The sequence below is a fragment of the Girardinichthys multiradiatus genome, chromosome 2 (genome assembly GCF_021462225.1).
Source record: "Girardinichthys multiradiatus isolate DD_20200921_A chromosome 2, DD_fGirMul_XY1, whole genome shotgun sequence".
Classification (NCBI taxonomy): Eukaryota; Metazoa; Chordata; class Actinopteri; order Cyprinodontiformes; family Goodeidae; genus Girardinichthys; species Girardinichthys multiradiatus.
Genome location: NC_061795.1, coordinates 48,523,890 through 48,547,154, shown reverse-complemented (window position 1 = coordinate 48,547,154; position 23,265 = coordinate 48,523,890). Strand labels below are relative to the sequence as shown.

General features: G+C 40.7%; 1 protein-coding gene and 1 long non-coding RNA gene across 6 annotated transcripts in view; one reads left to right on the top strand and one right to left on the bottom strand.

Annotated features, from left to right (window-relative positions):
* tspan9a (tetraspanin 9a) overlaps window positions 1–23,265 on the top strand; it is a 310,877-nt gene that overhangs the window by 194,962 nt on the left and 92,650 nt on the right. The window lies entirely within an intron of this gene.
* On the bottom strand, window positions 15,779–20,313 carry LOC124881824. Of its 2 annotated transcripts, none has more exons than XR_007041760.1 (6): window positions 19,904–20,313; window positions 19,282–19,628; window positions 18,841–19,013; window positions 16,106–16,310; window positions 15,926–15,977; window positions 15,779–15,839 (listed from the first exon to the last, which is right to left on the bottom strand). It is a non-coding gene; the product is annotated as an uncharacterized LOC124881824 (long non-coding RNA). The 2 variants fall into 2 exon arrangements; XR_007041761.1 differs by having other exon boundaries at window positions 18,931–19,013.

Here is a 23,265-nt window from a genome sequence, read left to right as displayed (position 1 = left end):
TCAACCTTCAAATAATCATGTACAGTTATGCACTCAATACTTGGTTGGGAATCCTTTGGCAGAAATGACTGCTTCAATGCGGCGTGGCATGGAGGCAATCAGCCTGTGGTACTGCTGAGGTCTTATGGAGGCCCAGGATGCTTCGATAGCGACCTTTAGCTCATCCAGAGTGTTGGGTCTTGAGTCTCTCAACGTTCTCTTCACAATATCCCACAGATTCTCTATGGGGTTCAGGTCAGGAGAGTTGGCAGGCCAATTGAGCACAGTGATACCATGGTCAGTAAACCATTTACCAGTGGTTTTGGCACTGTGAGCAGGTGCCAGGTCGTGCTGAAAAATGAAATCTTCATCTCCATAAAGCTTTTCAGCAGATGGAAGCATGAAGTGCTCCAAAATCTCCTGATAGCTAGCTGCATTGACCCTGCCCTTGATAAAATACAGTGGACCAACACCAGCAGCTGACACGGCACCCCAGACCATCACTGACTGTGGGTACTTGACACTGGACTTCTGGCATTTTGGCATTTCCTTCTCCCCAGTCTTCCTCCAGACTCTGGCACCTTGATTTCCGAATGACATGCAGAATTTGCTTTCATCCGAAAAAAGTACTTTGGACCACTGAGCAACAGTCCAGTGCTGCTTCTCTGTAGCCCAGGTCTGGGGAATGCGGCACCTGTAGCCCATTTCCTGCACACGCCTGTGCACGGTGGTTCTGGATGTTTCTACTCCAGACTCAGTCCACTGCTTCCGCAGGTCCCCCAAGGTCTGGAATCGGCCCTTCTCCACAATCTTCCTCAGGGTCCGGTCACCTCTTCTCGTTGTGCAGCGTTTTCTGCCACACTTTTTCCTTCCCACAGACTTCCCACTGAGGTGCCTTGATACAGCACTCTGGGAACAGCCAATTCGTTCAGAAATGTCTTTCTGTGTCTTACCCTCTTGCTTGAGGGTGTCAATAGTGGCCTTCTGGACAGCAGTCAGGTTGGCAGTCTTACCCATGATTGGGGTTTTGAGTGATGAACCAGGCTGGGAGTTTTAAAGGCCTCAGGAATCTTTTGCAGGTGTTTAGAGTTAACTCGTTGATTCAGATGATTAGGTTCATAGCTCGTTTAGAGACCCTTTTAATGATATGCTAATTTTGTAAGATAGGAATTTTGGGTTTTCATGAGCTGTATGCCAAAATCATCCGTATTAAGACAATAAAAGACCTGAAATATTTCAGTTAGTGTGCAATGAATGTAAAATATATGAATGTTAAATTTTCATCATGACATTATGGAAAATAATGAACTTAATCACAATATGCTAATATTTTGAGAAGGACCTGTAAATGCAAACCAAAAGGTAAACAATAAGTGGAACTAAGTATAGTGGCAAACAATAACTACAAGCTAACCTATAGAAGGAACTGAAACAATAGAGACTAACAGGGGGAACTATACTAGGAATAAGGCCGTGAAGAACTACAAATATAAAGGGAAATGAACAATGAGTAAATAATAACTGAAGGGGAACTAAGGGCTAGGGGAGGAACTAGTAGAAGGAGAAAGGAGAACACAGGAAAACAGAGGAAATAATGAAACTGCACAAAAATCAAAATAGCAGATCCTGACATATATAGTGTATATTTCACATACAATGACATTGAACAGTGATTACAATCAGTGATTAACATCCCAATAAATCCTTATATTTTATAAAAACAAAATGTATTTTCAAAGCCAGTTTTATTTAAACATAGTTTTAATTCCATCTGTAAGCTGCATTTTTATCTGAATCCTAACAATGCCTAATTACAATGGATTCAGGTTTAACTAGAATTTATTGAGGTTGCATCATTTTTCTTTATTTTATGAATAGGTTTGAACGTTCCTGTAAATTCTCACCAGAACTGTGGTACACCACAGAAATGTCAAACACACTTAACCTCTCTATCTGACTCAAAGCTGTTTGTGTCAAATGTTTCACTAAGAATCATAAATAGTAAGATCTAATCATTTTATTAGAATAGCTAATAAGATGGCATTTTTGTTTAACACGTCCCCATGTTACCAGTCAGAAAAAGAATTCCCAAGCTTTTGAAATTTAAATATATTTTATCCTCGATATTGTTTTTTCATGTTCACAGGGTAGCTTTCATAAAACAAATTGCTCAATTGCAACAACTTAAATATAAAAGCATGAAGAAATGGAAGCCACGAAGAAAATGAGTGTACTGTTGATTTTTATTTTTAATGTAATCGTATTTAAAACCAAAGACGAGAGCTTATCAGATGATGTCTTTCAGCTTCTGTCTGGTCAGTAGTGTTATATTAGTTATGTTCAGGCTAAAGCATCACATAGAGGTACATTTTAATTGATCAGCACCTGACTCATTGTAACAATTTGAATTAGCCTGGTTATTATGGGAAGAAAATTGGTAGATACCCATAGAGACATTCCTTAGCCAAGCATTGCTCTGCAAACTAATGTCGGTATATTCATAATGTCATTAATAAGATACACACACCATGTATTTTCCTCACTTGAATAATTAGAGCTCACCGGTTTCTATGAACCACTGTGTGAGGAGGGAGAGAGGGACACAAAATGCTGGACTACTGACGGATATTCTGTCCATATTTTAGGATCTTAGCACAGTGACTTTATAATAACTTTTCTCTGAAAATAGTTATCGAAGTCTGAGAAGGAATAGGAGTAAAAACACTGTGTGTAAATAATGTTTGGGTAATTTTTGCAAAAACGTGGAGGTCTGAAGATATTAGATTAGGTTTCTCCTGGCTGATAGTGATTTACGATCTTCTTTGAATTCTGACCTGCAAATGTAGAGTTTTTTACTGTAAGGACCATCACCCATAAAAAGCTTTCACAACTGATAAGAGATTTTAGTGACATTGTGGTGGGTGGCTGGTGATAAATTGGCCCTCAGTTCAAATTCTCATTTGTGCCTCATAAAACCTTGATCTATTTATCGTTTTTACTCTTTTTATAATAATCCTCTAAATTGGGTTTTGATGAAAGTGAAAATGGGTATATAAGAATCAGAAGTTTTTAAAGCAGTTTGACGTCTTTGGCATTGCCTTTCTGTAAGATTCTCCAGGCAGTCTGAAACTGAAATGGACCCTGACAGGGGGATAATTGAATTGACCATCTTCACCACCCACTGCTACCTGCATGGCTTCACAGCTCCTCATTGTCGGTGAGCGGATAGCGATTTCTTTGAGCTTTATAAAAAAAAAAGTAAGATTGGAGTGTATTGATCATTCTTGAGAGCGGAGCTTCACAGATCAGTGAATTTCCCAAGCAGGCAACATTTTGAACAAGGAGGGATGCTCTTCACATCCAGGCACTGGTTATCTGTCAGTGAGAGAGCAGAAGCTGCTAAGAGGCTTTACCTTATTGTTGTCTGGAATATAAATCACCTTTTATGCACCCGCAGCCATGTGAATAAACAAATCTGTGAGATATCGGCAAACCAGCCTTTTAGTTTTCTCTTTCTGCCTGCTTTATCACTCCAGCTGCAACATGTAAAATGCGTTGTTATAAAAGTCAAAGGGCTGAAAACAACAAGGCACATGATGAGAAAGCAGATTTTTCAATCATAATACAATTATGCAGAGAGAGTGCTATTTATTGCTGAAGCAAATGGCAGATAGTTTAGTTCATATACACATCAGATCAGCAAAAACAACTTTGAGTTTATTTTCTATTTCAACTCAGGAGGGCATATTATGAGGACAAAGTAAACATCATCTGATGCTTTAAAGTATTTTTAAATGTTTAAATCTTGCTTAAACTGCAAAAAATCAAACAATAGTTTTTTCGCTTTGATTATTTATTAAACAAAAACGAAGCCATAATGGAAAACCGGGTGAAGAACATTCTTGGTCCTTTCAGAGGGTTTAACTGTTTTTAACAGATTTAGGAAACAGACAAGTGCTACTAATCAAATGTCCTTAAATAATAATTATTAGCAAGTTTCCACAATCTCTGAAGCAGGAATCCTGCCTGTTTGCTGATCTGGTGCATACAGGTGCATGTCAATCCAATGTCAGGTTGGGAAGACAACAGCAATGGCCTTAGAGAAGTAAGTGCTGCTAAACTGCTGATAAACAAATATTAACTGTGTGGAATCTGCTGTGTTTTTTTTTCTTTGTAGTTTAGATTTAATTCATTTTATAACCAGGTAAAAATCAGATGTTTTTATTATGTCCTAGAAATAAATTCTAGACCTGAAAGAGGGTGTACTTTTTTTTTTTACCATGGCTGTGTTTTATAAGGTCTGTTGTTTAAACTACATGTTTGGTGTCATGTTTTTGAAATGATCTCATCTCTTCATGAGAGTAATTAAATTGAGAATCTCGGAAGTTCATAATTCACAACCTTTGAAATAAGAAGCATCCAGTTGCACTGTTTATAGTTATTGTCCACATTGCTAAACTTAGCAACATACGATGGATTCCAGCCTTAATTTCTCAGATGTGTGCAGCTTGGCACGGCGCCACTTCCTTGAGGGCAGAATGTGGAACCGAATGCGGTGATGTGTCAAGCCAAGCTCCTCACACCGCCTGCAAACAGAGGGATCTCTCTCTGTGTCTATGCGTTTCTTTATGTGCATTTTCATCTGTGTATATTTTTAAATATGACTATACTTGATAGGCAATCAAGCAGAACAGCTTCAGTGCAGAGCTTTCCCTCACAGCCCATTTCCAGCGGCGATGCACCAACTTTAGCAATACATGACCTCCTGTGGTGCGTTCTTATCTAATTAGAACCCAGTTTTGTGCAGATGCGGTTGGGATGCCATGAAAACAAACTGAATCTTGACATGCTGACACAGATTGTCTAATGGTTTCAGATTTAAACTAATTCTGGTGGAGTGTCACTGTGTGTGTAAATAAATTTGTCCTGACTGGAAAATAAGCATAAACATTTAATTTTCTGTCATTGTAAGTGTGCTTAATTGTGAGCAATGATAACTTCTCTTTTATGATTTTATTTGGGGTAACAGACGTTGCACTGATTTTGTTCTTGGTATTTTGTGTTATTTTTAGTAGTGTGTGTGTGTGTGTGTGTGTGTGTGTGTGTGTGTGTGTGTGGAGACATATTTATAAAGCTAGTTTGGATCTATGAGCAAGCTGTTCTGGGGTCAGATGCAGAGTAGCTGCCCTAGAATAGATATATAATGGTGTTTACTTGTTTTAATATTAATCAGATTTAATAAATGCAAATGAGAATGCTAGTAGCTTGTTGATCTGTCAGCTCTAATTCTGATTCACATCTTCTACTGTTAGGCCAACCATTTCATTCACATTATTTTGTCCCAGCAGCATTGTTGTGGAACTGTTGGTAGGAATGCATCCAGAAACAGCCTTTCTTTGCCTTTTATTGCTGGTTTTATTGCTTGTGCAAATACACAGGTCTATGATTCTTTTGTCTCAGTAGACAGGCCTGTGGTCATGTGTAATCAGTGCCTGTAAATATTTTTACATACATTTTTTACATTAAAGATGCAACTCAAAACTGGCAGGTCCAGAACTCACTATAGTAGCTATATATCACGTTTCGGCTAAAACACCTTGGGTGCATGTTGGTGTTTTGTTTCCATCATGTTTTGTAGTCAAGACGCTGCCTCATAGTTTCAAAGCAGCGACAAATTCTTATTTTGGTAGATTTGGGCTTTGTAATTTATAGATGTTCTGTCAATGCTGAAACTGAAAAATAAACTTAATTCCATATTATCCTCTTTTCATTTGGAGTCCTTGTATTCAGAAATGTTATATGAATATTTATATAGAGCTAGCATTAAAGTGGTGTGTATAATTTGTGGAGGAATTTCTTTTTATTTTCTGTTTTTTCTTTTCCCTCCTATCCTTGATTATCGTGTTCAGTCCTGTTTTCAGATTCTTGGCATCAGCTACTGGAATCTAAATAATGTCCCATTTCATGCCAGCTTAATGAAGACATTCAGGAACTAGGGGAACATTGGATGGCTTTGAACCAGAAAATTCCAACAGTCTTGAAGGAGTTCCCAGAGATGCTTAGCACTTATTGGCCCTTTTGCCTTCACTCTGCGGTCCAGCTCACCCCAAACCATCTCGATTGGGTTCAGGTCCGGTGACTGTGGAGGCCAGGTCATCTGGCGCAGCACCCCATCACTCTCCTTCTTGGTCAAATAGTCCTTACACAGCCTGGAGGTGTGTTTGGGGTCATTGTCCTGTTGGAAAATAAATGATGGTCCAACTAAACGCAAACCGGATGAAATAGCATGCTGCTGCAAGATGCTGTGGTAGCCATGCTGGTTCAGTATGCCTTCAATTTTGAATAAATCCCCAACAGTGTCACCAGCAAAGCACCCCCACACCATCACACCTCCTCCTCCATGCTTCACGGTGGGAACCAGGCATGTAGAGTCCAACCCCATTTATAAGGCTTGAAATCCCACTTATTAAACCTGACAGGGCACACCTGTGAAGTAAAAACCATTTCAGGTGACTACCTCTTGAAGCTCATCAACAGAATACCAAGAGCGTGTGGAGCAGTAATCAAAGCAAAAGGTGGCTACTTTGAAGAACCTAGAATATAAGACATATTTTCAGTTGTTTCACACTTTTTTGTTCAGTATATAATTCCACGTGTTAATTCATAGTTTTGATGCCTTCAGTGTGAAGCTACAATATTCATAGTCATGAAAATAAAGACAACTCTTTCAATGAGAAGGTGTGTCCAAACTTTTGGTCTGTACTGTATGTAGAATGACAATCACACTGATTCTCATTTCCAAACTACAATTAGGGAGCAGAATCCTGATGAACATGCATCTGCAGCACAAAATCAGTAAAGCCCCGTTCTTTTCTATTCAAGATAAGGAAACTGTATGTTTAAATAATAATAATAATAATATTTTACACCCCTGAAAACATCATAAATACTGACAGAAATAATTTAAAACATTCTGTTGACTAATAGTGAAATGTTGCCATAGCCCTAATGGCATGACTGACTGAGTGATGCTTGCCTTTTCTTTAATGATACCCACTCCTATGGGTTATGCTGAGGTTGGAAAACATCAATATGCAAACTTAATCAGGAGGAGAATAAGGTGTGCAAAATGGTGCTAAATGATGTGTTTCAGACCTTTAATGACTTCAGTCCAGATGGATTTATAGGGCTTCTGACTAATAGTTAAAGTATTTGTAATATGCAATATACATTTCACAGTCTTTCAAAAATCTATACAGTGAAAGGTTTGTGTAGTTTTTTCAGTATCAATAATCAAAGTAAAATCAATAATAATTGAATTAATAACTACAAAAAAATGCATTTGTAGCTGGAAAAAGCTAAAAGAGTTAAATAATGCCAGACTGAGATCAGAAAGTTTATGTCAAGTCAAGTCTATTTATTTAGCGCTTTTCAGCAACAAGGCACTCAAGACGCTGTCCATAAGGAAAAACATTGCAATGATACAGAAAATCAAACAGAGGTAATTAAAAAAAATAATAATAATAAAATAAAGAGAATAGAATGATGGGTAAGAAAATGAAAGGAAAATTGGACTGAAAACTTTACTAATAATGTTTAGATGGCCCAGTCAAAGGCCACTCTAAACAAATACGTTTTTAATCTTGATTTAAAACAACTTAGGGTTTCGGCGATTTTAGTTTTCCAGGAGTTTATTCCAGATTAGTGGAGCATAAGAACTAAAAGCTGCTTCTCCATGTTTGGTTCTGGTTCTGGTTCTGCAGAGTAGAGTCAGAAGACCTGAGAGGTCTGGGTGGTTGATACACTGACAACAAGTCTGTAATGTATTTTGGTGCTAAGCCATTCAGTGATTTATAGACTAACAGAAGTATTTTAAAGTCTATTCTCTGAGCTACAGGGAGCCAGTGTAGGGACTTTAGAACCGGGCTGATGTGCTCCACTTTCTTAGTTCTAGTGAGGACGCGGGCAGCAGCGTTCTGGATCAACTGCAGCTGTCTGATCCACTTTTTAGGCAGACCTGTGAAGACACCATTGCAGTAATCAATTCTACTAAAGATGAACGCATGAATTAGTTTTTCAAGGTCCTGCTGAGACATTAGTCCTTTAATCCTGGAGATGATTTTTAGGTGATAGAAGGCTGACCTTATTACTGTCTTTATGTTCCTCTGAAGGTTCAGATCTGAGTCCATCACTACACCCAGGTTTCAAGCCTGATTGGTGGTTTCTAGCTGTATTAACTGAAGCTGTGTGTTAACTTTTAAACGCTCTTCCTTTGGTCCAAGTTTGGTTTCCATTGGTTTAGTTTGTGTTCCTTCTGTCAGGATTAACAGACCCCAACTGCATGAGGCAGCTATCCCATAGCTTCCAAACAGATTATATTATTTCAGTGAATAAACCAGTCAATACCTGCTCTTTGACTGAAGTGTTTATGCGTAGCCATGCTGTTCTGTGATGTGCATGCTCCGTTATCACTGCTTGAACGAAAAGGTTCATTTGCTTCAGAGTCTGGGAGCTGGCATCTCCAACAGTTCATTCATCTCTGTGCCAGACCAGGAAGACTTCCAGAGTCAATGAAGGCACTGCTGGTGCATGTCTCCAAAAACAGATCACTCAGCACTTCATAGTCATCGCTGTACAAGACTGCGTACAAACAACAGTTTGTGCTAACTAAACAGGCTTACTTACTGTTAGAGGGTAATCTAAAGCTCCCTCTCACGTCAGTGCAATAAGGAGAGACTTCTGTTTTACCCTCTGCCATGTAATCTGTTGCAGACAGCCATCTGAAAGAGGAGCTACCCCTCTGTCCAGGGATCAGACAAGAAAGAAAGGAACAGCAGACCTATACTTTTGGACTCTGATCTGGTGTGCTAAAGATTGAGAGAGAAAGAGAAACATAGGAAGAAGTAGCAACCTCAAGCTGCCCCACCCTGACTGCATATTTTCAATTAGTCAGGAAAACGTTTTCCTCGTTTTTACTCTACATTAGGAGGATCCAGGGAGATTAAACAGTAAAGTAATGTAAGGTCCGAACTATGAACCTTTTCCTCTTTTTTGGGTAAAGTTTCTTTATGTTAGGGTGGATTCACACTTGCTAGTTTTTGTCCTTTTAAACAGACCAGAGTTTGTTTCCCTCCTTGGTCCGGAACTTTTGCGCAGGTGTGAATACACTCAAGCGAACCCTGGTCTGGACCAAACAACCGGAAAGAGATCCACTTTTTGAGGTGGTCTCAGTCTGTTTCTAAACGGACTCTGGTGTGGTTTGCTTATGGTCTGAATACAAACCGGCCCGATCTGAACCGACTACAAAAAGCGTACGTCTCTTTGGACATAAAAAGGCACCGTAGCCGCTAGCAAAGGTGTGTGTTGTAAGCTAATCATACCTGATAAACTGTGTGTTGCTTAGCAACGCTACTGGCTTGTTGTGGGACAAGGGGTTACAACATTATAAATGGAACGTCTCAAAGTGAGTGTTGAATGAGTTGCTCTTCACCCTCACAATAATATGCAGCTGTAATAACGGCACAAATATGCAGAGCAGAGGTGCTGCACGCAGCACGTCTACAGCTGTTTCCCTAAATTTCCGGGTCTGTACTCAGTCCCGCCCGCGTAATTTCTGTCCAATGGGAACAATGATCGTCACCTGCGTGGCTTTATTTACAAGTAATAGTTCACTTACAAAATGTACAATGTGAAAACAAAAAGCACAAAATGAAAAATATAAGGTTCGCTTTTGGTCCGGACCAAACAAGCGGACCAAAGGACTTTCCTGGTGTGAACACACCCTTACTCTTACAAAGGGCTTTTACTAAACAAGAGGACACTTAAACTGGGTCTACAACAGTGGCGATTGCTCTAAGTTTGCAAGGGAAGCTCAGCTTCCCCTAAAATGTCAAAAAATAAGTGATCAAATATAAACTGTTGTGTGTTCATGTCATTGACTAAATATGCGCTACAACACGCTCAACTTTTGTTCAGAATCAGCTTCTTATCACTGGTAACTTTCCTCTCACTCATTCCCGCAGCTTCACAGTCCCGCCCATTGGACGCTCAGCGTCTCTGGGGGTCTATGGGGCAGTGGGCTGACCTCGTCTGGCCCGGACGCTCAGCTTCTGCATGATGATTGGATGATCTGTCTGAGGTTGAATCCCTTTTTGATTGACAGCAAAATGAGCGAATCAGCGATCTTGAAATTGAGCTTCCCCTCCTTGAAAGACCAGCATCCGCCACTGGTCTACAGATATCTAATTCTTAATTACTTACTCAAATTAAGTTTAATCAGGAGATTTGTGAAAAACCTTGTTAAAGGATTTTCATGTTTTTTGCATTTTCAGAAACGTATCTGTGTATTTTCCCGGCGGCCTTTAGATGTTTTTAATTGCTGGCTCAAGATAAACAGCAATTGTCTTTTTCCTAATTAAACCTGGCTGGCCACCATGAAGAGGCTCTTTTTGCTTCTGCAGAGCTCTTCTTTTAAAGAGTATGGATAAAAAAAAAAATTTTTGCCAACTGAGCTGTTCTCGTCTTTGCCTGCTTATGGGTTTTCATTAAAATTACGGCATGGATCAACAGCCAAGTACTTGCTAATGGAAACGAAGATGAGATGCTGAAGCAAACAGGCTTGACATCTCTCATCAGATGAATAACAGCTCCCATAAAAGGATGGTTATTGTCATCTCTCCACTCTGCTTTCTTTGCAAGTTATAAAACTTTTTTAAAACATTATAGATTACTAGTTTCGCTCAAATCAAGGAACCATCTTCTATCTGTGTTGCATGATTGATAGCTAATTGTTCACAGAAGAGTCCTTGTTATTTTTATTTTAATGGGCATATTTTGAGAAGAAAATGACATATTTCAGTGTATTTTGTATAATGCGTCAGATTAAAAGTGCAACGGGAAATCGGGCCATGATGGGTGCCGACCGATTTTTAGCTTGATGCATCTTCACTGGTTAACAAAGCCCGGAAACCACCTTGACACTCTCCCTTTCCCCCACACCCCCCCTTTTTTTTTCTGACAGGACACCTGTAACCTGTAACTCTATGCGTTACATTAACGTTCAGCTTGGACTCCTGCTTTACTTGCACAATGATCACCTGCACTGTTGTATTGCTCTTGCATCCTATACTGCTCTACATTTACTCTCACTCACTTAAAACTGTGCACATATATTTATATTATATTGTAGATATGTTTATACTGTTTAATTTGTATTGTATTGCACCGACTACGCCAAAACAAATTTCTTGTATGTCCAAAAACGTACTTGGCAATAAAGCTTTTCTGATTCTGATTCTGATTGATAGCAAACTCAAACTACATCTTCTTTTCGGTCCAAGAAGAAGCTGCAGAGTTAGCTATTTTCAGTAGCAACGAGTTGTTTAAAAATGACAGTAATCTACAGTATATGCTAATGGCTCCTCTGACTGGGGTTCTCAGACTGGCCCCTCTGGAAGCTACTGGACCTTCAAGGTTTTTAGATTGACCCCTCTCGATGCCAGATGACCTTGGAAGTTTCTGAAAGGAACATTCTCACATCAGATGCATGCTGTCTAGTCTGTCTTGAACACAGCATGTGCCTAATTCTAGGTCAGCACATGAACATTTAATAGAATCATTTATAGAACATATAGTTCAACATGTAAAGAACAGTTAAAAACTTCCATGAATTTAATAGATTAATGTGCCCCTCCAAATATAGAAAGACAATTAATAGAAATAGATTAGTACCAGGTAATTTAGATTTATCTGCTTCAGATATAAATAATTGATGGCTTAAAAGAAATAGTTTGATCAGTTACCATACCTAAAAAACAATCTGTCGGCCAAAACACTGATCCCTGGACTTTTGCTTCAGATTTTTGTTGCGGACTCCCTAAAATTAATTCAAAAGCTTCTTCTTTGTCCCTCTATTATATAATTAAATTATCATGTCAAGATGATGATATGACATATTATAATCTGTGAACCAAGACAACTCTTTATTTGATCTTACTTTCTGAAATGGCGGTTCCCAGCGAGATAGGAGGGATATGGCAGCATAAAGCCTTGGCGAGCCAGACCTGATGGATGAGGTAGAGCAACTCGTCAATCACGAGGGCTCTCGTTTCTGGAAGACCCTGCCCTCCGTCATCCTACTGCCACTGCCTGCTATCCACCGGCAGTTCTAAGGGGTTTTCTGGATCACTTCTGAGCAGGGACCTCACGTCAGGATGGGAATCACATCTGACACAGCATCTGTATTTAGATTTTCTTAAGATGCGTGTTTTATAGATCTGATCTGTGCACACTCCTATTGGTCACATCACCCTCCAACACTGAAAATGGCTCCACTTACTGAGGAGCTGAAAGCTGCAGAAAATGTCAGAGCAATTAACCTGTTTCCAGAGGCTAATGAGACTCCATGTCCTAATGCAGATCAGCTGTCATAAGGTTGGGATCGCTTCAATGATTAAATACAGGAGTGCTCGACCTTCAAGTAATGCTGATTCTACATTAAAGGCAAATATCACAAGGTCCAACATGTAGCATTCATCCTTTAACATTTACACCATATAATTGAAGTTGTGCCTCCTTTCGCCTTTGTTGATTATCTTTCATCTGAGAAGTGCAGGAAAGCTTGCAGCCTTTGTACAGAAAGACATTTCTACTTCTAAGCCACTTCAGTTCTTCAGTCTTTCTCCGGTTTGAATTTGCTTGCTGTTTGCGAGCGTCCTGGTAATGACTGACTGTGTCAAACAAGGTGAGACACTGACGACCTGGCAAACTGACAGCTGTTTTCTCGAGTGCTGAGTGGCATGCTGTGTTACATACAGGATTATCTTTGAACAGGAATGTATGTTGAGAAGTGGAAACATTTACTTTGACGTGTCCTCAAACCGTTGAAATAAGAGTCATCAGGAAATGTGGCCTTTTATCAGCAACGATGCACCAATCACTGATATTCTTTAAGGTCTCAACTACTGGTTCCATGTTTTTATTCTAATATCCGCAGCGCATAAAATGTGCCTCCGGCTATTTTAAATCCAACAGAAAATTGAGATAATTTATGCATCAAGACATAAGTTTCTTACTTCTACCTGATGTTTGTTAAACTCAAAAAAAGTGTTTAGTAAGTAAATTTATAATTTAGATTTAAGATTTAAAGATAAAGGAATTCTCTCTTTTATTACATGCAGGTCCTTCTCAAAAAATTAGCATATTGTGATAAAGTTCATTATTTTCCATAATGTCATGATGAAAATTTAACATTCATATATTTTAGATTCATTGCACACTAACTGAAATATTTCAGGTCTTTTATTGTCTTAATACGGATGATTTTGGCATACAGCTCATGAAAACCCAAAATTCCTATCTCACAAAATTAGCATATAATTAAAAGGGTCTCTAAATGAGCTATGAACCTAATCATCTGAATCAACGAGTTAACTCTAAACACCTGCAAAAGATTCCTGAGGCCTTTAAAACTCCCAGCCTGGTTCATCACTCAAAACCCCAATCATGGGTAAGACTGCCGACCTGACTGTTGTCCAGAAGGCCACTATTGACACCCTCAAGCAAGAGGGTAAGACACAGAAAGACATTTCTGAACGAATAGGCTGTTCCCAGAGTGCTGTATCAAGGTACCTCAGTGGGAAGTCTGTGGGAAGGAAAAAGTGTGGCAGAAAACGCTGCACGAGTGGAGGTGACCGGACCCTGAGGAAGATTGTGGAGAAGGGCCGATTCCAGACCTTGGGGGACCTGCGGAAGCAGTGGACTGAGTCTGGAGTAGAAACATCCAGAGCCACCGTGCACAGGCGTGTGCAGGAAATGGGCTACAGGTGCCGCATTCCCCAGACCTGGGCTACAGAGAAGCAGCACTGGACTGTTGCTCAGTGGTCCAAAGTACTTATTTCGGATGAAAGCAAATTCTGCATGTCATTCGGAAATCAAGGTGCCAGAGTCTGGAGGAAGACTGGGGAGAAGGAAATGCCAAAATGCCAGAAGTCCAGTGTCAAGTACCCACAGTCAGTGATGGTCTGGGGTGCCGTGTCAGCTGCTGGTGTTGGTCCACTGTGTTTTATCAAGGGCAGGGTCAATGCAGCTAGCTATCAGGAGATTTTGGAGCACTTCATGCTTCCATCTGCTGAAAAGCTTTATGGAGATGAAGATTTCATTTTTCAGCACGACCTGGCACCTGCTCACAGTGCCAAAACCACTGGTAAATGGTTTACTGACCATGGTATCACTGTGCTCAATTGGCCTGCCAACTCTCCTGACCTGAACCCCATAGAGAATCTGTGGGATATTGTGAAGAGAACGTTGAGAGACTCAAGACCCAACACTCTGGATGAGCTAAAGGCCGCTATCGAAGCATCCTGGGCCTCCATAAGACCTCAGCAGTGCCACAGGCTGATTGCCTCCATGCCACGCCGCATTGAAGCAGTCATTTCTGCAAAAGGATTCCTGACCAAGTATTGAGTGCATAACTGTACATGATTATTTGAAGGTTGACGTTTTTTGTATTAAAAACACTTTTCTTTTATTGGTCGGATGAAATATGCTAATTTTGTGAGATAGGAATTTTGGGTTTTCATGAGCTGTATGCCAAAATCATCCGTATTAAGACAATAAAAGACCTGAAATATTTCAGTTAGTGTGCAATGAATCTAAAATATATGAATGTTAAATTTTCATCATTACATTATAGAAAATAATTAACTTTATCACAATATGTAAATTTTTTGAGAAGGACCTGTAAACATTGAGTGGATGCACACCGCTTGGTAAGAAGACTTTCCGCTTTCCAATTTTTCTTTAAGATATTATTTCCACTTTATTCTCAATTATTATTGTGACTTTATTCAGGAAACAGAATTTGTACTTCTTTCTCAATGTTTCAACCTGTCCAGGGTGTATCCTGCCTCTTGCCCATAGACTGCTGGAGATAGGCACCAGCTCCCCCGTGACCCACTATGGAATAAGCGGTAGAAAATGACTGACTGACTGTTTCAACTTTTTTCTTAAAATACATTTTTGACTTAATTCTATAATGGAAAAAGAAAAAAAGGACCACCTTTTTTCATCCGAGTGACCCTAATACTCCCTTGTTGTTCATAGATGAAAAATGATTAAAGTTTTGATCAAAAAGAGAAAAAAAAAATCAAATTTTTGCATTATGTGTGATCTGCCAATCACTACACAGAGCTTTCTTATATCTGACTGATTGATCGGTGCACCTCTGTTTATCAATCAGTTTGACAAATTCTAAGACAGTCTAAAAGGTGAACTGGGTGTGAGGAAAGCCTTGTGTGAGATGAACAGAACACGTGCCAGTGGGTTAATTCTGCATACACCAACAAACCTCCCAACATTCAATGATCCAGCAGCACAGCAGGACTAAGCTCAGGACTACGTGTTCTGCATTGCAACATTTTCAATATATACAAGATAAGCCCCACACATTACATTGAATTCTTCTGTGTTTAAATCGTGATGTTTTAATGATTTAAAAATACAATAAATAAGAAACACTGTTATAATTAATAATAATGCATTGTTCAGTTTAAAGAATTAGAAGAATATCACAGCTGGATTTGTTGAAACAAAGAATATCACAGCTGGATTTGTTGAAACGTTACTTTAAATTTGCAGTAACATTTGGCAGATTGGCAATGTTTCTTTTAAAATATATTGACCATATTAGGAAATAAAAAGCAAGTGGTTCAGAGACTTTAACAAAGATTTTCTTATAAAAGCAAACTGCTTTCTGTCATTTTCAACACAGTTTGACCCACATACAGAGAACACTCTGAAGCAAAGTTTAACGTGTTTTTATTGTCAGTAAAGTATTCAGGAAAGAGAACTGGAGATGCCAACTGTACGGGAAGAAAGGAGAAGGAACTGGTGAATAAATGTACAATGTATATGGCAACTGATTAAAGTGATCTGAGAAATGGCTTACTAAATTGCTGTTGCCGCAGAGGGACTGATCACGGCCTCAATCTCATAAGGTCCTATGAAACAAGGTGAGAGTTTCCGGGACATAGACTTAAGTGGTACATCACGTGCAGATAACCAAACCTTTTGGCCTGGCTGATATTCTGGGGCAGTTCAGCAACCAATCAATGAGTCTGGTACGAACCTTAAGCGGGACAGATGTGCGATTGGGTGGTACTGTTTCTGGGTTGGGATCCTGTTGTTGAGCTCTGAGGATAATGTCTTCCATCTCCCACCTGAGTGCCCCAACCGTCCAACTGGGCGGTAGAATGGAAGCTGGCTCCTTTACTGAGTCGTCAACAGCAAACTGTCTGGAAAGGGCATCAGGTTTAGTGTTCTTGGGTCCAGGTCTGAAAGAAATGCATAGATCAAAACGTGAAAAGAACAAAGACCACCAGGACTGTCACTGTTGTGACTGTCTCTTAGCTGACTGTATATAAGACAAGTTTTTATGGTCCGTCCAGACTTGAATTGGATGTTGTGCTCCCTCAAGCCAGTGGCGCCATTCTTCGAGAGCTAATTTAATGTCTAATAACTCCCTATCTCTGACGTCATAATTTCTTTCTGCGTTGTTCAGTCTTTGTGAAAAGAAGGCACAAGGATGTAGTCTCCCATCTTCAGAATTCTGCGACAACACTGTTCCAACCCCAATATCAGAAGCATCAACCTCTGAAATAAACTGTTTCGAAGAGTCAGGGTGAATTAAGATGTGAGCCTGAGAGAATTTCCTTTTTAGTGCTTGAAATGCTTCTTCGGCCTCAGGTGGCCAGGAAAATGGAACCTTAGAAGAGGTTAAAGCCGTAAGGGGTGCAGCTGTCAGACTGTAATCTTTTATGAAACGTCTGTAAAAGTTTGCAAAACCAAGGAACCTCTGCAATGCCTTACGAGTGTCTGGTACAGGCCACTCCAGGACTGCCTTAATTTTCTCAGGGTCAGATCGCACCTGTCCACTCTCGAGAATGCAGCCCAAAAAAGAGACAGAGGTTTGGTGGAACTCACACTTTTCACCTTTCACAAAAAGACGGTTTTCCAGAAGATGCCGAAGTACCTGGCGAACATGGCGACAATGCTCCTCAATGTTCCTTGAATAAATCAAAATGTCGTCCAAATGCACGAAAACAAAAATGTTCAGAAAATCTCTAAGCACGTCATTAACAAGGGCCTGGAAAACGGCAGGAGCATTGCAGAGACTAAAAGGCATGAAAAGGTATTCAAAGCGATAGAGTGGAGTCTTGAAGGTCGTCTTCCACTCATTCCCCTGGCGGATCCTAACAAGATGGTAAGCATTTCTCAGATCTAATTTGGAAAACTGTAGCACGATGAACCAGCTCAAAAGCTGAGGAAAGTAGTGGAAGAGGGTACTTATTCTTGACAGTGATCTGATTTAGGCCCCTATAGTCAATGCAGGGTCTTAACGACCCATCCTTCTCCCCTACAAAAAAGAATCCGGCCCCAAGTGGTGAAGAAGATGGCCGAATTATTCCTGCAGACAAAGACTCACTAATATAATTCTACATGGACTTCTGTTTGGTACGAGAGATATTATATAGCCTGCTAGAGGGTAGGGGGGCACCGGGGAGTAGGTCGATAGCGCAGTCATAAGGCCTGTGAGGTGGTAAGGACAAAGCCTTGCTTTTACTAAAGACTCTCTTAAGATCATGATATTCTGAAGGTACTTGAGTTAAATCAATAACCTCATCTTCCTCATTACCCTGTTCAGAAAAACTTGGAGTGAACACTGACTGGAGGCAAGATAAATAGCTACTAGTGGTCCAGGATTCAACGCAACCCTCAGACCAATCTAGATTATGATTATGTTTTCGCAACCAGGGGTAACCTAAAACGAACGAGTCCTGTGATACTGGAAATGCAAAAAAATATATTTTTTCCCTATGGTTTCCTGATAACAAAAGGTCAAGAGGCTTAGTCTGATGAGTAATTCGTTGTAAAAGCTGTCCATCAAGAGCTAAAACAGATCATGTCCGCTAACCTTGAAGGGGGGGTTGGCGGACCATTCTTTAAATAGTGAAGCCCCTACACTCAGCCTGCCAGCAACTATCTTGGTTAATCAACAAACTTTGACTATGTCCGCTTTGGTGGATTCCAGAAGTGAACAGAATTTAATTGATTCTGAATTAGTAAGCAAGGCCGGAATTGAAGTGGAACCACTTTGTTGTCCACTGTCTTTTGGCTGAACAGGACAAACAGGACAGCCAGCTACAAAATGGTCTGGAGAACCACAGTAAAAGCACTGCTTGGATTGTCTGCGTCTTTGTCTCTCTTCTGGAGTCAATCGGGTGTGTCCAATCAGCATGGGTTCTGACCTGGTAGCTAAGGGCTGAAGGGATTTAGCATTGGGTGAAAAACTAGGCTGCAACTGTGGTTGATAAACAGATCTTTCTGCTCTGGTTCTCCTTCTTTCTCTTATTCTGTTATCCACTCTTGTGGCCAAGGAAATTACTTCATCCAATGTGAGTGGTTTGTCAACCAGAGCCAACTCCTCTTTTAGAACTTTGTCTAGGGCGTGAAAAAATACAGACTTTAAAGCACTATCGTTCCAACCAGAAGCAGCTGCCAAAGTGCGAAATTCTATCGAAAACTCAGTGAGAGGTCTATTACGTTTCTTTAATGCTCGCAGCTGCCGACCTATACCTGGCTTATCTAATTCAGGGGAAAAAGTTTGCTTAAACTCTGAAATAAATTCTTCAAGGGTACAATCTACTACTAGAAGCTGAAAAATGGGCCATCGGCCCATGGCAAAGCTTTGCCGGTCAATAAACCAATAATGTACGAAACCTTAACATTATCATGCGGGAAGGAACGTGGAGAGCGGTTGAAATCTAAAGCACATTGGAGTAAAAATCCCCTACAATTACTCACCTCTCCAGAGAATTTTTCTGGGTTAGGGGAAATGACGTCACGAGAGTGAAGAAGCTGTGAAGTTACTGGAGATGCAGCAGTGCCATTTACCTGCGTGGGGGGTTGGGTATTAAGGGTCTGTTGTAGCATGGCGGTAATCTGCTCTAACTGTTGGTTTGTCTGACGCTGCTGTTCTGCAAGAAAACGGAGAGAAGAATCATGAGAATGAATTTGATTAGTATGTTCTGAAAGAGTGTTTCTGCAGGATCTTGTTGGCCAGAGTGTTCTGTCATTTTCAACACAGTTTGACCCACATACACTCTGAAGTAAAGTTTAACATGTTTTTATTGTCAGCAAAGTAATCAGGAACGAGAACTGGAGACCCCAACTGTACGGGAAGAAAGGAGAAGGGACTGGTGAATAAACGTACAACTGATAAAAGAGATCTGAGAAATGGCTTACTAAATTGCTGTTGCTTGAACCACCAGGGGTAGAGAGATTCAGAGTCTTAGCTTGCGAAGTGAGGTTGCTCAGTTGTCTCCTCAGCTGCTGGTTTGGTGCAAACCAGATGAAGCACAGATGCCGATGTTTGCGAAGGCGGGAGGAACAGGGTACGCTTATGCCTTGGTCCTGGGGGTGGAGGAAGCGAGAAGCCGCCAGCTTGATCCGTGTCCAAAAGATACAGGTGGTAGGCAGAGAAATCCACTATAAGGTTGATCCAATACTCAATAGATGATTATCCAGATTGTTCAGAGGATCTCCGGAACGAAGTAAGGACTTTGCAAAGTAAACAAAGCCTCAAGCAAAACCTGCGAGGGAACAAATTTACTAAAAAAGTTACTAAGAACACATGAAATGAAGCAAAAATCAGGAGGGGCTGAGCTTGTTACCACTAATGGTGCGTTCACACCAAACGCGAATTTTTCGCATCATTTGTGTGCTTTTGTCCGCTTCACATTCCGCGTGAACTCCGCGTTGACATTCGGCAACAACGCAACGCATCAAATAGGAGGAGCTTCCATCTGCTGCTGGTTTCAACTGAACATGGCGGACATGGATTTCACGGATAATCACGATGTTTTACCTGTGGAGAGCCGAAAAACGCCGCCGACGTCAACATCCCTGGGTTCACCAGATTCTTCAGGGACGGGAACAGTTAGGAGATTACCACCACCAACTCCAGGAGCTGTGTCTGGATGACGGTCGATTTCAGCAGTACTTTCGTCTATCCAGGACCCAGTTGGAAGATCTGCTGTCCCGCGTTGGGAGACGAATCAGCCTCTGGGACACCAACTACCGGCGGCCGCAGTGAAGCCAGCCCGAAGCCGGACACTCAATCTCCGCGGAGTCAGCGGCATCCAGCCCACGGTCGATCCGAGTCAGGCACCCAGATTTCGGCTAGCTGCTCTCTGTTGCTCCCTCTTCTGACGCCCGGTGGTTCACTAGGGACCGTCAATAAGTTTCCGAACCAAACAATCGTGGAAAATCTGAGTGCCTGAATCGGATCAACCGTGAGCTAGATGCCGCTAACTCTGCGGAGCTTGAACATCCAACTTCAAACTAACTTCACCGCGGTTTACCGGCGCTGTATCCCCGCTGCTGAACGCCTGTCCATCTGTCTTCGGTGAGTAAATAAATCTCAGCTCAATAAAAAAAACTGCCGATTTTTAATGTCCACATCTCCTAAATATAAGATATTTGTGCCTAAACATAACCACGCCAGGTTACTAAAAGTAATTAGTTCTGAGTCATATAACTCTGGCTTGCCGCACACCGCCACTATGATCTGGTCCTCCATCTTCACTGACAACCGCTTCTTCTCCGCGGTCCTTCACCCTACATCACAGCTACATCCAGTCCCTTATTGGTTGACGCGAGGTGAATTTAGGAAAAATTTCAGATTTTTCAACTTGTCCATCGCGCCGCTCCGCTCCCGCTTCGCTTGCCGCGCCTTCTGCGCACGCCCTCCGCGTACACAAGTACACCACACACACACACACACACACACACACACACACACACACACACACACACACACACACACACACAGACTGACTGACACTTTCCAAAGATTTCTTTAGCAAACCAAAACTTCTATTCGCATTTTGGTTTTTCTTTTTAATTCTGTGTTCAAGGTGAATAAACAGTATTTTATTGATCTGATTAAATGAAAGTTCTCTGATATCATTCTGAACCACAAACACTGATTGGGACCCCTGATTAATCACCACCAGATGCCTCAGTAATATTGCTCCAAACAGTGCAAACATACCTTTATTTCTCACTTTGTTTCTCCTCGCCTTGCACTCAAGAGAACAGTTCAAACACATCATTTGAAGAGCATGTTGAAATACAGTCCCAAAAAAAATTCAGTTTATCCCTCTTTCACATTTCACATTTTCAAATTTGTCTCATCACGACTATTAAAAGGATCTGGACCAATTTCACTTTCAACTTTAAAAGTTTTGGTTTAATTTTGCATTCACCTAAAACCCATTGCTTCCGAATCTTTCAATTATTATTTTAAAGACTGCAGGGATTGCTCATTATAAAAGTTGTTATAAAAGTGGAGTACATTTCCTTTCTCTTTCCATGTGCTGCACTGAAGTTGAAAACTAGAGAGCAACCAGGAAAGTTAATTAGTTTCATAATTTAGCAATTAAATCAAATCTGTCATTTTCCCTCACAGTCAGCACCACTTGTGTAACGGTTTGTCACAGAGAGTGGGATTCGAAGTGCGTCACCACATCTGTTTCATTCAGTGATTTGGTGTTATTGTTCTTATTGGGACATTTCTTTGATTCACTGAGCATATTATAACTTCTCTGGTTTATGACTATGGGTTTTTGCTTGTTTCAACTTTCTTTTTGAAACAAAGGATAAGTGTTTGGAAGGGAAAGACACAAAAGACACAAGACACACAACTCTAAATTGCCTGAAGATAAGCACGTCATTGTCTGCTTTAGATATTTTTAATGGAACAGAACGATATACATTGGCCTTACAGTCAATGGACATGTCACAGACATTCTCAAGCAGCCCCTGCTCGTTAATGCATAGCAGTCTCCAGTCTGGCAGCAACTGTTAAGGAATTAAAGGACCTTGTGGAGTTGACACAAAGCATGTGTACAGACCAATCTGCAGTCACAGCCCTGTGAGGACAGACAGATCTTTCAACACCTCCATAGGCACAATCAGTCCTGGGTCCAGAGCAATATGTTGCCTCGCAGCCTGCCCAGTTAAGGTCATCCTGTATCAAAAAGCTAACAGTTCTGGTTAAGTTGGTTCAACTATCTCATTCAAAGGTACAGATTTAGTTGCAGCAACTTATTGCATTTAAGCATCCCGATATAAGAAAGCTGACTTGCTGATGTTCAAACTGAGCATCAGAAGGGGAAAGGAAAGAGGATTTAAGTGACTTTGAAAGTGGCATGCTTGTTGGTGACAGACAGGCAGGTCTGAGTATTTCAGGAGCAGCTGATCTAATGAGATTTTCAACCACAACCATCTCTCAGGTTTACAGCGAATGATCTGAATAAGAAAAAATCTCCAGTGAGCAGCTGTTTTTTGTGTGGGAGAAATGCCTTGTTGATTTCAGAGAGGAACAGGTTCTAGGCTGGTTCTAGACAATAGAAAATGGAACATTAGCTCTAATAAGCCACAACCAAAGGATGCAGAACACCATCTGTGAACATAAAACAAGTGTAACCTTAAACCAGATGAGCTACAGCAGTGCTGCCACTCCTGTCAGCTACGGACAGGAAACTGGGTCTTCAATTTATGTAGGCTCACTAAAACTGGACATAAACGTATTGGAACATGAGTATTGATTTCAGCAGCCACATTCAGACTGTCAGGTCAGTATTTGTAGTAAATAATAGAAAAGCATGGATCCATCCCCACCTTGTTTTAGTGTCTCAGAATGGTGGAGGTGGTGTAATGGTGTGGTGGATAATTTCCTGGCCCACTTTGAGCTGACAATCAGCTTACTGCACTCCAGTAGCCTCCACAGTCACCAGATCTCAATTCAGAAAAACTTTATTAAGTATTGTTTCACACATACGATGAATTTGCTTTGGTGGTAAGGTGCTTCACATGACAAACATACAGTTGTCATAAATACAAATAACAGAAATAACTAATTATGGTTTTCATCCTGGGTGAGCAGCCAACAAATCTGCAGCAACTGTGCAATATGGACTCTCTGAAGATTGTTTCTGACATCTGCAGCGAAGAATTGGGGCAGTTCTAAAGACCAAAGGGGTCCAGCCCAGTACTAGATGGGTGTACCCAACAGAGCAGCCTGTATAGTAACACTATATAGTTAGATGCCTAAACTGTCTAGATTCATTTATTATTTGGGCTCAGGGTTGGAAAGGTTTTTAGTTGCTGAAGGCTTGTTTGTTCTCAGCAAACAGGGTTTATCACTGAGCATCTTAGTGCAAA